This window comes from Propithecus coquereli, unplaced genomic scaffold, assembly GCF_000956105.1.
Source record: "Propithecus coquereli isolate 6110/MARCELLA unplaced genomic scaffold, Pcoq_1.0 Scaffold67, whole genome shotgun sequence".
Classification (NCBI taxonomy): Eukaryota; Metazoa; Chordata; class Mammalia; order Primates; family Indriidae; genus Propithecus; species Propithecus coquereli.
Genome location: NW_012152729.1, coordinates 1,922,683 through 1,937,872, shown reverse-complemented (window position 1 = coordinate 1,937,872; position 15,190 = coordinate 1,922,683).

Here is a 15,190-nt window from a genome sequence, read left to right as displayed (position 1 = left end):
CAATTGTCTGGAATGCTCCCCCTTGCCTGTTCCTGATAGGATTTTGTTCTGCTTTCCTTCTTGGCTATCTGCGATGTCCTGATCTTTCCTTGATCTCCTTTGCCTTGGTATTTGAGGGGAAATGCATAGATTTCCCCTCTGGACTTTTACCTGAACTGTTCTTTCAGGTCCACCAAACATTATAGGAAGCTTCTCGGTGAACCTCTGGCTTCCAAGAACTCTAGTCCCTTCCTGACCTGCTTGTGCACACCACACACGCATGCATACATGCACACGCATGATAGTAGAAGTTGACCTGCAAGACCTCACTGAGTCACACTCTGCTTCTGCCTCCTTTCTGTGCAGCCTGATGTGTGGAAAAACTCTTCTTCAATCAGGCTGGAAAAGACCTCTTGTTGTGGATACCTGACTCCCAAATGGGAACTCCCCCTCTTTCAAGTAGCATTTTACGCTTCGCCAAGCTCTTCCAAACTCATTGTGCCTTTTAGCTATCGGGAAGCTATATTAGGATTCATTGGGGTTCTCTGAGTGCTGGGCCTTATTCAAACCTCATGTAGATGATTTTCATCATGTATAAATTAAATTGGAAATATGCTTTTTTTTTCAAGCTGGCAAGAAGAACCATTTTCTCTTATGAGTCACCCATGTACGTGACTTTATTAGAATCCATTAAAGATGACAGAAGATGTGCTCACATGAAAAATCTTTTACCTGCTATTTTGTTTCGGTAGAACATACAAAACTGCAAAGCAAAGTTAAGGTGTATGTTGGCTATAGCTCTAGCCACAGCAACCCAAAATAGGAAAAGTAAGATAGAAGTCCTAATGGAGGAAAGGCTTTCTGGGCCAATCTGGAGTACTCTAGATACATTAGCAATTTACCAAATTTAGTCAAACTCTGAAAGCACTCAAACATTTCTAGTGGGGCACACACTCCGTGTCAAGTGGTCATGTTGAAATGGAGACATGGACATGAGTTGAGCATGTTTAGTCCAAGTGTGTGTGGCAGTGACACTGGGGCTTTATGGATAGTCTATCCCTATACCATCACTGAAAGAGGAATGGATTTCTTTTGGAAATGGCAGGAATTGGGAAATAGAAATATCATTCAACCAATAATGTACATGCTTCCACGAATCCTGTACTCGTAGTGAGTCTAAAGCTTGGGCACAGAGAGATCTTTGGGGAAAGTTGAATAGATCTGAAAAGCAGAACACCATTAACATAGTTAGAGTGGTTTGTGTCTTCACCCCACTACTTTCAGTCTCCAGCAAGTCCAAGGTTTTACCTAGATAGGTGAATAGGTCTTGGGCATGGAAGATCATAATCTGTTAGGCAAAAGGTAGTAATTACATTTTGATGAAGTTTAAGAGTTGAAACTGAATAGAAGTTTAGGTTTATGGAGATACTGTATCAGAGAAGTGAGGCTTGATCAAACAGTCATTCCAAAGATACCAATACAAGTTTGGTTCTAACTCATGCTTACTCATGGGGTGCATCACGCATGGACAATGAGCTTCTGTTGCTGATTGTCAGACTTCTTCTGTCAGAAGCTCCATCTTAACACACAGGCTTTGTCTTCTGTTTTGTGGTGCATTAGCAGAGTGCTGGAGACTGGATAACTTACAAAGAAAAGAAGTTCCTTTGGCTTATGATTCTAGAAGCTGGGAAGTCCAAGAAGCTGGTGTTGGCATCTTCTTGACTTCTGGAGATGGCCTCCTGCTTCCTTACAACATGGTGGACAAATGGAAGGGGCAGTGGGCATGCCAAAGAGACAAAACACGAGAGGCAGCTTTGCTTTACAACAGCCTGTTCTTCTTGGAAACCCATCCATTCCCTGGAGAACCAACTGAGTTTCGCGAGAAAGACATTAACATATCTTATGACCTAATCACCACATGAAGATATCATCTCCCAACAATGTTATGTTGGCAATTAAATTTCAACATGAGTTTTGGCAGAGACAAACCACATCCAAACTATGGCAGTCTTCAATAATCCAAGAAACAGGAAAAGAGAAACCGTGGTGAGCCATGAGTGCTTGGATGTGACCAGTTAATGAGGGTCATATTTCATTGACTACAGCAAGTCACTTTAGAGTAGACGGAGCAATGTGATCCTGCCATGTGGCCTAGAATGTGTACTGAGCATTTGTCAATAATTCCAACGACTACTGCAGTTACACTTGAGGGTCATTTGTTATTCTCTCTTGCTTTAAGAAATGACTTATCTCAAACCCTGAATCTATCCCATTTTAAAGTTTTGTTTTATTCCCCACAACAAAAAATAAAGATGTTAAATAATCCATTTCTGTAGTTAACAATCGCACTTTAAATGGATTCAGCCTACAAATATTTATTCAGTTTTTTCTGATGTGGGCATTATGTTAAATGCTATCCTCAAGTTGCTCATTGTCTCATGGGGCAACAGACAAACACTTGGAGTAGAGTAAGATGACTTTTCCTCTGCAGGTGGGTTCAGTGTGGAATGGAAGTAGTGGAGAAGGTTCTTGTGGACACTCAAGACAACCTACTTATATTGAAACAAATTTCCTTGTGCTCCACTTTAAATCTCTCCTTTCTTGTTCTGGACTAAAAACTGTTCTCATCTTTGAGCGAAAGCTTTCATGTACTTGAAATAAATACCATTCCACTTTCCTCCATTTTTTTTTCCATGTAAAGTGATGCAGTTCTTTTCATTTCCATAGATCCATTTTCTTTTCTTCTGTGGCCCTTTCAAGTTCTGTCCCTTGTCCTAGCCAGGATATGGAAAAAGTGACAAGAGAACAAGGAATAAGGCACATTTGGTCAAAGACCAGTCTGGTTGAAAAGCACCCTTGACTGCTTCAAGGGAAAATAGGAAATTTAAGCATCATTTTCTTGATGGACCTGGAGGGAATCAGCTCTCCCTTAGCTTAGAACAGAAGCTACCTCGAAGCTAGAGAGAGTCATGTCTTGATTCTTTCCGTGTCCATTCTGGGTCCCTCAGACAAACCAGACAAAGCAACTTCTGGCTGGCTGCCCCTCCCCATCTCCCAGGCAGCCTCCTTGGAGAGCACTTTGTTGTATGGCTTCACCAACCCTGCAGACATGGCTTCAGATTTTGTTTTTCTTTGTCTTGTTTTTGGTAACTGGGGGAGTCATGACATAGAGTTGAACTTTTGCTACCTGAATACCTTTTCCAGTCTTTTCTGAGGGAAGCCTTCCTCTGCTGCTCTCCTTCAAGTCTCCTGTAGACCCACTCTATGAACAGTCTTCAAAGTCTGACCTAGGTCTTGTGTGTTGATTGTTAACTGTGGTCTATGTGGCAGACCCTATTGGGGGAGATGCTCCTTCTCCACTCCTAAGATTTTCTTTTATGTGAAGAGGTGTCTACCAGCATAACTTCTGGCCTAACTCTGACCCAGTGGGTGTGGACTTAGCTGATTGGTAAATCTGGGAAGAATGAACAAGGCACTGGCTCGGTTTTGTACCTCTTTCTCGTGGGACCTGCCTGCCCTCCAAGACTTGGGCCATTCAGGGGAAAGTCTGCCTAATTCTGCAGTTTACTTATTAGATAGTCAGCTCTGTGTCCTACAGTGTAGTCTTTTTCATTAGCAAAAATGTGTCTGGACCTTCTTCTGTTCTTGCTATTTCTTGTTCAGAAGCTGAGTGAGAAGGAGGGGAGTTACTTATTGAGCACCATTACACTGTGACATTAAGAAATGTGTTTTATGACAAAAGACCAGATAGTGAGTGCTCTGGGCAGTGAGTGGACCAGAGGGACTGTCAGTCTAGGCCTTCCAGAATCACTCCCAAGTTTCCTTTAACCTGCAGAGGCTCACCTTGCCCAATTCTTCCAGGGAAACTTCTCTAGTGAGTCCAGCCCACCACTGATCTCTCCTTCCTCCTGCTTTCTAGGGCATCAGTAAACTATATGGCACATTATGGTGTAATTTGTTTAATTTCTCTGTGTCTCAGTTTCTTCATCCATTTCAGAGTGCATAATACCATCCTCATAGTTTATTTGGGGGTTAGCAATTGAGATTACATATATATGCATTTATGTGTAGACACACACACACACACACACACACACACACACATACATATATACACATAGTCATTAAATATGAAATGTTCGATTTTTAAATCAAAAGTCTAGTTTATTATATTTCAAACAAGAAGCAGTGCTGTTAATCAAAGTATGCACCTAAAGCATTGACACAGTTTTGCCATCTTAATGGTAGCTTGTTTATGCCAGCAGCAAAGAAACCTGGAGAGTGAGTGGCAATGAAGTCATAAAAGGCGTTTTCCACAGCTTGTTGAATATTGAATATTTTTCCTTGCAAGAAGTGGCCCAAAGCCTAGAAGAAGTGGTAGTCAGTTGGTGCAAGGTCTGGTGAATACAGTGAATGACAGAGAGTTTCCAAGTCCAGACTTTGTAGTTTGAGCAGCATTGTTTGTGTGACATGGGGTTGAGTGTCCTCTTGCAAGAGGATTGGCCTGTCTCCATTGACCAACCTTGGCTGCTTAATTGCAAGCATATATATAAAATCACACACATATCATACAATATGGTACCTAAGGTATAGTAGGTGCCTAGTTACTATTATCATCTTTGTATTTTTGTATCACTTTATGTCTCATTTGATTAAGGTCCTGAGTTTTTTGGCAATAGGAGCTATGCTTTCTATTCCTTTTCTCATCTTGCAAGGAACTGGTAACCAATTCTAAGTAAATTTTTGGAAGAATTGCTAAAAGCTTACATAGAACTGATCTACAGCTATTTTTGAAAACTTCCGAAAGTCTTGTTTGGGCAGGAAGTACTTCTGTTCTATTATATTTTCTGTGTGTAAGGCTGCATTAGACATTCACTTAGACAACAAAATACTAAATCTGACTGTCAAATCGCCTGCCTCCATACTTTAAAACCTTCCCTAAATCTCTGACACTTATCATCAGACACTGTGATGGAGAGAATTTGTGAGAAAAAATATTTAACAATATACCTAAAAAAAACCCAAAAAAACCAGATTTTCAAGTGGCGTGTATGTATATGTTTAATATATACTACTAGCATGTGAACAAATAGCAAAGAAACAAATCAGATATAAGATTAAAATAATTTCATTTGTCAGAAATTAGATATCAAAAGATGCTTCTAGAATGAAGTATATGCCTTAAGCTCATTTCAATCTTCTGTCCCTAGTCTTAAGGAATAGGTAACTGTGGGGTCTTCGTACCATTTCTTACGCTCTCAGGTTAGCATTTCCTGTAAAGTAAACACACGGGCTTATGTCCAAACAGCCCCAAGTGAACTGGAACTTTTTTAAGAAGTGGGAGGAGGCTGGGCAACCTCCATATACAGCAGAGACCTGGTCAGTTAGTGACATGTGGACCCAAAACAAATGGCTTTAACAGTGCAACAAAAGCAGACAAAACTGCAGTCAGATAGGGGCCAGCCCTGCCCAAGTAGGGACAAATGATGTCCCCTTGCCTGTTCCTGTCCTGAAAGGAAGCCCACAGTAGGCAAACTTCCTTCCCCCATTTCTCACCCTAATCCCCCCAGCCCTTTCTTTTTTTGTGTGTTCCCTGTGGCTGCAAAGAGCAATGAGTTGGAAGTAATCATCCTTAGTGGGAGAGTTTTACAAGAGAAAGTTGCGGGATTGCCAGTAATTTTATAATTAGGTATCAGATTAACTGTGTGACGGAGAGAAAAGTTGAGGAATGAATTGGCAAGAGACGGTAGCTGGTGCTGAGAAAGTCGTTCCCCTTCGTGTTCATAGGCGACGTGCCGATGAATCTCTCAGTGCTGTGCATACTCATCTTCCCCAGCCTTCCTCTTCCAGCTGTCACTTTGCCCATTCCCATCTGTTTCTTATGCTCTAATAAACGATAGCTCTAATTTATTTAGCACCTCTCATCACAGCCCCCAGAGCTGCTCCAACCCTGCAGGGGTTCTCTGCCAAAGTGTGACGACTTCGGAGTGGACACATGGCCTGCTGCTTCCGGACGTCAGTACCAGACTCTGAAATAGGACTTTGCCTTCAGGGACGCTCACCATCCATGGTGTGATTTTTCCGTTGCCCTTTTCAAACCCCTTTAGCCTTGAGCATGGAACATTTGGGCCATTTCTTGAGGGCTGTAAATACCCTGGGAGTTGCTTGGCTAGAGAAAATCTAGAGTATTTGCAGATATTTTATGGTTGCTTTTGAAAATGTTTATTGGCCTTCTCTTGGGTCTTCTGGGTGTATCTAAAGGGAAAGAAGAGAAATATGTAATATTTGCATTCTTGAGGGGAATGTCTTTTTTGAGTTAGGTACTGGTCTGCCAGGTGTCTGGATCTGTTTCTTCAGTGCGCAGAGGTGACGGACTTGGAAGCAGTGAGCGCCGTTGGCTGCCTCGTCCATGACTAATTTCTTTTAGACTTTGAACTTGAAGGTTCTTGTTCATTGGCATATTGTATGATGGAGGGTAAAGATATCTTTTGCAATATTTAAAAGAAATTTGACATACGAGATTTGGGGTGCAATAAGACAGTCAATTCAAGAAGGTAAAAATATTTATTTCTTATAAACTGATGCTTAGAATTTTTGAGCCAAGTGCATTTTGTTGATGTTGAAAATTTGTAGAAGATAGGAGTGGCAAATGCTAGAAGCTTTAAACAGTCAGCCAGGGAATCCCAGATATGGGCTTCTTTATAAGAAATGGGAACAAAACCCAAGGGTTTGTGTGGGAGAGGTTGAAAAGGGAAAGTTTTCACTTCCCCAAACCCACAGATTTTTAGCATGTCATACTTAACCCTTTCTTCTTACAGTTTTGAAATTAGTTTGAAAGGAAATACATTTCTGACTTTTTTTTTTTTTTTGGAGAAAATCAAGAAAAGAAGATTTGCTTTATTATGTTCAGAGTGGTGTTTCTCAAACTATGCTTCAAGCAGCTCTGGCCTGATAAGATGTTGTTGAGAAAGACTATGTGATCAAATAAATTTGAGATATGCAATGTATATTTTAGTGGACGCCCCTGCGCCATGGCCTGTCTGGCCGTCCTTTAGTTACTTCCTTTGCGTGCAATACTCCTTCTCCCTTTTTCTCTCTGCCTAATTAACTCCTCCTTTGGCATAAGGTCTTCGCCTACTTAAGCTTTTCTTGACCTCATGGATTTAGCAAAATTCCCTCATCATAAGTACACAAAGCTTTATGTGCCTCATAGACCTTGGCTCTAATACCATTTCCTATTTATTTTTATGATCTGATGAGTACTGTCTGTCGTTTCACAGGGCTCCGAGCTCTATAAGGGCAGGGATTGGGCTTCCAAGCACTTAACTGTTACACCCTTAGCACACAGCCCAGTGCCTGACATATAGTAAGTGCTCAGTAAAAATTTGCTAAAAGAATGAATTCGTGAACTAATGCTTGACTGATTGAACTCATTCATTCACTTATGCCTGGCTCAGTGTTTTGTATAAGAGCTTGCGTGTGTATGCTTAATAAATTACTTAAAGAATAAAAATTAATGACTCTTGTAAATTTTAATGCCTGAAAGTGACATGACTTCCAGCTGAGACTTCCTCTGGCATCAGTTAGAAATGTATAGGTTTTGCTTCATGCCACATTGTGTTACTTTCATCCAAATGTTTGATTTCTTTTCAAATTGAACTCAGCTACAACTGCTGGGCACAAACTTTACAATAAATGACAGAGAACAATTCCTTTCTACTTGGGAAACCTTCAGTATCTATGCTGAGCAGTACTCAACTAGACATTAGCAACTAAGAGTAAAGCATTATAGCTTTCTTTCGTATATTTTTTAATTAAAAAAAAATATAGCAGAAGGCACCTTTTCAATGACAGCCAACTTGAGAAAAGCTACCAAGTGGAAAATTCTAAGTTAAGATGCAATTGTGTTATTAATTGTGTTTTAGGACCTTTTACAAAAGTCATAACATGGTGAATTTGGGATGAATGGCTGCTTTTCCTTTGAAACTTGGGCTTCTTAGCTGGCAGAAACCTAATGTGACTGAACTGTTATCTGTTTCCTGGGCCTTTAGAGAAGAAAGCTTCAGCCCAGGGTGATAGGGTGAATGGAGATCAGAACCCCAATTCTGGGTTCTCATCCCAGAAAGAGAAAATAGTTTCAAAGAGAAAGAGAAAACAGATACTTGAAGGCCACGGACAGGAAGGAAAAATCTCCTCTGGGTTGGCACTGGATCTAGTTTGAAAATTTCGGTGACACATTGTGCTGGTCACTGATGATGCCAGCAGAGGCGTCCTTCTACGTGGCTGAAAATTGCATAAAAGGTCAGACATGGAAGGCAGTGCCTTAGCTGTGCTCAAAGGCAAACGTAGGGGCTAGATCCCGTTGGAATGGGCCTCCCAGCATCAGAAACCCCCAGACATGGAGTCTTTGGTCTGTATCCACTCTAACATGCAGGGCTTAGGATGTTCGGGCATCTCAGAAGCACGTGAGCAGTGCATCTGCAAAGATCAGCCTATGCGTGTGCATTTCAGACAAGAGTGTCTTTGACTTCCCACTGAGCCCAGCACCCAGAAAACTGTCTTGAATTGAGTGTGGGCATCTGCTTATTTAATGCTTTGATATAAACTTTAGCAGGGTTGCCAGGGGTCTGAAACGCCCACTGACCCTTTCCTAGGTTGGAGCTTCATGGGAGCTCGGGCTGGTGGCATCTACTAATGCTGTGTTGGTGATAGGACCTCTCATACATGCTATTTGTACATAAAATCACTTAGCCCGAAATCCATCCATCTGCGGTATCGGGGAGGGAGCTGAGTTAACGTCAGCTAACCTGAAGAAAACCACGTTGCCACGAACTCCCGAATTAACTGAAGTCCCATTGCCAAATTTTCCTTTATTTTCCTCTTGCAAGAAGTATTAATGAGCTACCTTGCCCCCAAGTAAGTATTTGCTTTTTTTGCATGCAATAGGGTCTCTCTTGTGCTGTAAACAGTTGCAAATGATAAAATAAATCAATATTTGTTAATGTTACGATGCGGCAGCATCCCCCAGATCTGCAAAGAATGATTTATAGACTACAGCATTTCAAGCCTGACCCGTTCGGGTCTCAGAAAGCACTTAAAAAATAAATTTACCCTGGCCTCTCTCACCCCATTTCAAAAAGGGTGACAAAGATGAAGTAATTTATAAGTCACACTTTTATTAATGCTTTTAACTTTCATACACTTGGCTTTGTTGGCCTTCCAGTGGCATTAGTGCAGGCCCTGGTTGAATGGTAACCTTCGGCACTTTGAGGGGGGTTCGGTACAAATGATCAACTCATAAATAGGTGCTGGGCTCCACATTATCCTGCCATAAATTCAGCAGACCTTTCAAGTACATCAAGTAAGAGCAAGGTGTACTAGGCGTTTGCTCCGAGTTTACAGACTAATGCAGTACTAATGAGTGTCTGGGCAAAGGGTTCCTAGAACGATGTCCAGCACTCCGCAGTGGGAGAGCTGTTGGTGGCAAGGGAGAAGGAGAGCCTTGTAACCTAGGGGTCATGGGCACCAGGCCTGTCTGTTTTCGAGGGAACCAAATGGATGTGCCAAAGCTGTTGGGACTCCTTTGCAGACAGAGCAGGAAAGTGAGGAATGGACTTGAACGTTACCATCTGCCTGTCAAAACTGTGATGTGTAAGACTCACTATTAGGGTATCTCTAACATGAAAAGGAGGATCGGTAGAGAAAACTCCCTGAAAGATGATAATAGCCACCTATTTACTTGAAGTCTTTAAAAAGGAGTGTGTCGAGGTTTGCAGGATTAGTGGTGACAGAGTATTGACCTGTCAGAGCAACTTAGAGAAGCAGCACACTGCTGCTTTTCTCCCTTTCTGGGACACGGCAAGTGAGTCAATGTTTTCCATTGATTAGAAGAGGACGGGGGAGAAAAATATCACTGAGATCACTGTTCTTTAGAACTGCTTTGGACTTGACTCAGAGCATGAAACTTTCCGACACACCTTGAACCGTCAGCTTGAGAAATTGCATGAGCCAGTGCACGTGGCTGCGTGCAACGTGGTCAGCTGTGTGGTCGCCTCGCTTGGAAGTCCTGGGCAAGCCTTGATTACTGCTCCTCCTTCCTCATCCCCAAACCCAGTGATCATAAGTCACATCACTCAGTCTTTCCTACTGTCTCCCTTACTCATGGCTTTATGTCTGGTCCCACAGCCCCTGAGATGCTGAGGCTTTCAGTGTCTTATGCCAGGAATCTCAAAACATCCAAAACACCATGATCTGATTGGGTTTCTTTAAATGTTCACTTTCATTTTGCCTATTCTGAGAAACCCTCCATAATGGCCAACTGTAGAATCAAGTCCAGTTTTCTTGGCTTAGATGCTTATAGTTCTCTGGTGGGTCCCTAATCTCGGTCCATTTCGTCTTCCATACTCCAACCCATCCATTCGGGCCCTTCTCTGCCCATCAATGAGTGGTCAGTCCCTTCTGTCTGGAGAGCACTCTTGCCTATTCAGTCTCTGCCCATCCCGCAAGACTATGCTCTGTCTCTCGTTTTCATATCTCCTTTGTGAAGCCTTTTTAAAAACGGGTCAACAAACATTTTCTGTACAAGGCCAGATGGTAAGTATTTTCAGCTTTGTGGGCCATAAAAGCTGTCACAGTTGCTCAGGTCTGCCATTGTAGAGTGAAAGCAGCCACAGATAATACGTACGTGAATGAGTGGCTGTGTTCTAATAAAACTTTATTTATAAGCACAGGCGGTTGTCTGGACTTGGCTTGTGGGCCTAGTTTGCTGATCCATTACTTAGATACGACGTCAACTCACCTTCCAGTGAATGCATATAGCACATTTAACCCTTTCTTACATACTTCCTTTTGGTAGCTTAAACGTTAAGATTATTTATGTTGCATGAGTCAGTCATCTCCACAATTAGATTTTAAATATCTCTTGCCCAAATGAGTGTCAGCCAGCTACTTCAGTGTAGAATAGCAGAGCTGAAAGAGATGATCTATTCCTGCCATTTCACATATGTATGTATATGTGTTTGTACACATAACAGAGTTTGGGGGATTTTTATGCTAACTGGTTGCCTAGATTCAGGTTTCAGCTCTTTCCTTTTCAATCCACTCTCTGCCATTTTATTTTTATAGATGAAGATGTAGCTACTGAGCCCAGGAAAGAGTGGGGTCATACACTTCAGTTATTCGAAAAGTAGTAGCTTTCCCCAAGTCTCCTAGTGCATTTCAGCCTCATCATAGTGCTTTGGAAGAAATGCCACAGCCTTTTTGAGGTTCGTTTCACAGGGGATTAGAAAATGGGTGAACAGTAGATGAGATTTGGGTTCTTAGAGGTACTTCCAGATAAATTTCTGCACAATTGACACACTATGTGATATGGTTAGAGAGAATTAAGTGAAAGATTTCTTGTGTAGCTTGGATGTCTGAAGGCCACTTCAAACTAACAGGGTTTTTTAAGGGCCACCTCTTGCATGGGGTTTCTGTTGCCAAGTTCAAGTTTACACTAAGGGTGAGTTTAACTACAGAAGTCACCAATGCTAGTGAAAAACATTCTGATACACTTAGATTAGGAACACACCTACTCTATTTGGAAGTGTGAGCTTTGAAAAGATACAGCCTGGTGATTTGTTTCACTATAGAAATAAGGAAGTCAAACTGGATGGGATATTGCAGATAAAACAATAGGTTGCTATCATAGTATTGTTCTCGTGATTCTAATACTTGTTGCGTGCTTATTGTTAGCCAGGCATAAGTGCTTTGCTTATGTTTGCACCTACATGTAATGCACTCTCTGACATTCTTGCATTATATTGGAAAAAACGTTTCCTAAAATTGGTGATTATCACCCAATTTTTAAGTATGGTGATTTAAGATTTTGGAGTAAGCGGAATTGATTGCAACGTGATAAATCCTAGTGTTTCAGTATATGTGGGATGTGAGTTGGAATGTTAAGTTGTGAACTATGTAAGGTCAAAAGAAAAGATGGTGTTAAGCTTTCTTTGAAAAATACCTCTATTATATATTTTAAAATTAGTATAGAAAGGCATCTTTGCCACAAATTCACCTGCTTAGCAACATTTTCATTAAATCATGAAGAACCCAAGATTGCTTCTTCCTATAAATTCAGAATGATCACAACCATCCAAATGATCTGATTGGATATAAGCCAAGCTAGAGGTTTCATTTGTTTTGTATTGTAATTTTTAAAAATAATTGCTACATGCTTGGTTTTGGCTTTCTGAATTTATAGTAAGAGAGTCTGTCTGGTTACTGTTGTTTGTCCATGTGGCCGTTGACAGTGGTGGGGGCAGGAGAGGAAGTCACTCCTTACCATTACTTTGCCTGATTTCATTTAAATATAGAAGCTGATGAAAAAAATTGAAGATTACAGATCCCACTCCACATTGCCATCCCTCTGTTCTCCCTGCAATTATATATATTTTTAATTGCAGATGTGAGTTGCAAGGAGGAATAACCGGGCCGACAGATTCCTACATGATGATTAGAGAAGGCAAAATCACTTACGACTTAAGAGTGATACCCAATAACAGAAGATTGAAAGAAATGAATTGCTACAATGAGTTAAATTAAATTCAGCCCAACTAATAGTAGATTAAGCAAACATTACAAATTAAAACCAAAGCTCCAGACAAACAAGGGAACAAATCTTGCCTGGAGCGGAGCTGCCAAGGGACCCAGCTGATAGCCCTGATCTGTGTCTTTGCTCCGAGAAGGAGTCCTTGACTATCCCAGGATTTAGTGAGTCTAGGGTATGGGAGAAGGAAGGCAATTATGCTGATAACCATTGGCACTGCTAGCAAGATAGACTTCTGGTTCGGTGCAAGAGCTGTGGCTCTGATGATTACCATGGGGTAGGCTTCCGAGGAGGGTCTGGCTCAAAGAGTTTGAGGTTGGTAAAATCCTGAAATGAGTGGGAAAACGTCGCTAGGTTTATTGAGGCAAGAGGACATGTAAATACCCACTGTGTTTTGGACTACATGCATCACTTTTCATCCTTTTTTTTTTCCAAAGTTTTATTGAAATGTATATCTAGAAAAGCACATGAATAATATATGTGCAGCTTAATTGATTTTCACCTATGCAACCAATTTTCAGATGAAGAAAGAAAACATTCCCAGAATTGAGAGAGTCCTCTACTTTGGTCACTAATCCACCAAGAATAACCACCTTGCTGCTCTGCCATTTACAATCCATCTAGCTGAGAATCCTGGTTCACTTATTAGCATCTCACCTCCCCACCTAAACATTAACTTAAAATTAGAGAGGGAGAGAGAGAGATGAGAGAGTTGGGGGAAGGAGAGTGGAGAAAACAGAAAGTGAGATCCTGGTTTGCTCTGAGAAAGATGTTCACTTATTTCCTGTTTGGTAGCTGGATATTTGCAGAGCCAGAAGGAAAGACTGGTTTTGAGTTTGCCAGCTCTATTTAAAGGAGATTCATTGGAGGCCCAAAGCTGAGCATTCACAGTAGGACTAATACCTACCACTTAGTACAGATAATGCCTTACAGACATCAGCTAATTATTTCACGTGGCACCCTAGTGAGAAGTAGGTAAGTATTATCACATCTGCTTTATAAATTGAGTTAACAGGCATAAAGAGATTAAGGCTGCTCCCATATTGGGAGTTTGCCCAATGAGTTACTGCCTTACCTGCCACCTCTGTGCCCAGTGGATTTTTAGACTGCTTGGCAGTCTTTATGCATTCATCTGTTCTTTCACTTACTCATTCACCAAACATCTATTGAGCTGTTTTTCTGGTACTGTGCTAGGCTGCATGGAGAATACAAAGATGAACAAGGCATAGTCTATACTGCAAAAAGGATAGTTCTTATAGGGGTTAAAACTTCAGTCCCATCAGAAGGCAGACAGGTAGTGTAGATATGTGACCTGGCAGGGATGAGACAATAGGGAGTGGCGAAGACTGTGTCAAACTGGAGGCATCTTCCCTGTCTAGTTATTATGACACGTTAACTGCCCAAGCAAGTATGTCTATGATCAGGAGCCAATGAAGGCAACCAGTTTGCAAGACTTTTTAGAGAAGGAAGACCATCACTTTCTATGTTGCAGTGTGATAAATATTCTAACAGTACAAACAATGTAATGGGAACACAGAAAGGAAAGACATTCATTATGTCAGAAGCAGACAGAAGCACCCAAAGGGGAGTTGGGAGGGCTTTAAAGACAGATTTAAGCTTCTAAGATCCTAGAGTTTGGAACGAAGTGGAGGCCCAGCTTCTGCTTGCACCCCTCTAGTGATGGGGAATTCAGTACCTGGAAGACTCACCCGTTTGGAGGTCTCTCCACTGCTCTGGTTAGTGGTTGAGTGGGCAGCAGGGTGGTGGTGAAGAAACACCCTAAGCTTCAGAATCAGCCTCTTTGGTTTTGAATTATAGACTCCACCACTCATGAGCCATATATGACCTTGGGTAGGTTATTTCATCTCTTTGTGCCTTAGTTTTCTCATCCATGATAAGAGAATCTGTGCAAGGATGGAATGCAGATAAAAAGCTCAGCACAGTCTCAACACATAGGAACACTCCAACTAGAGTTATTCTGAGATAGTCAGAGCCCAGGGAGGCTTGAGAATGGGACGTGACTCTCCAAATGGGGACAAACCACTGAACCCCCAAAAGAGACCATCATCGCAGAGGGGACAAAGTCATTATGAAATAGGTAGTCTTCTTCCTATTGGAAAGGAAAGGGACCAAAGAACACCTTTAATGTTCTCATGGGTATTAGCCACTAACTGTGGCTTCGTGCCCTGGGAAATTTAGATTGTATGTGTCACTTTCAGATCACACAGAGAGGAGAGGCTGGTGGAGCTGTGCAGACCCAGGGCTCCGATTCAGGAGAAAGATAAGAGCCAAGTGTGGTCTCTAAATCGGCTAAGCCAAAACCACATTCTAGTTTGGTTTTCATCATAATGAAGAGAAAAAGATGCTAATTAAATGTCTCTAGAGGTGGGAATTCTGGTACTTTCACACTAGAATGGGGATTTTAGGGGACTGTGTGCTGAGCCTTGTATCCCAAAATGTTTTTTCCATTTGGCGTATTTGTATTTTTAAAGTTCCTTAGTGTGCCTTTGTTTTCAATCTCAGTTCTCCTGAGTTGTTTATATTATCCTCTTATTTTTAGATGCAGGTATGAGGCCCAGAGAAAGGAACCATTTAGGATTATAGTACAATAGAATTTTAGGGCTT